The sequence below is a fragment of the Lampetra planeri genome, chromosome 25, assembly GCF_965212315.1.
Source record: "Lampetra planeri chromosome 25, kcLamPlan1.2.h2, whole genome shotgun sequence".
Classification (NCBI taxonomy): Eukaryota; Metazoa; Chordata; class Hyperoartia; order Petromyzontiformes; family Petromyzontidae; genus Lampetra; species Lampetra planeri.
The window spans coordinates 8,979,263-8,979,526 of NC_136131.1; positions in this window are offsets into that span (position 1 = coordinate 8,979,263).

The following is a 264-nucleotide window of genomic DNA, read 5'->3' on the forward strand; positions in this document are numbered from 1 at the left end:
TATTTTTATTATTTTATTTCCTTTCTACGTGACTTTACCAAAAGAACCAAGAAGATGAATCCCTGCAGTCACGAAAGCTTTAAATCGAAATTTATAAATCTCTTGTATTAGCCCGGAACATCCGAATATTGCAATGCGAGTGAAGATGTGGAATAATGTTTTTTTTATGATAAAAAAATCTCATGTATTATTTTCTTGTATCAAAGTACCATACGTTTTTTTTCATTGGAATGCCAGAATACAATACACCATCATGCACAGATG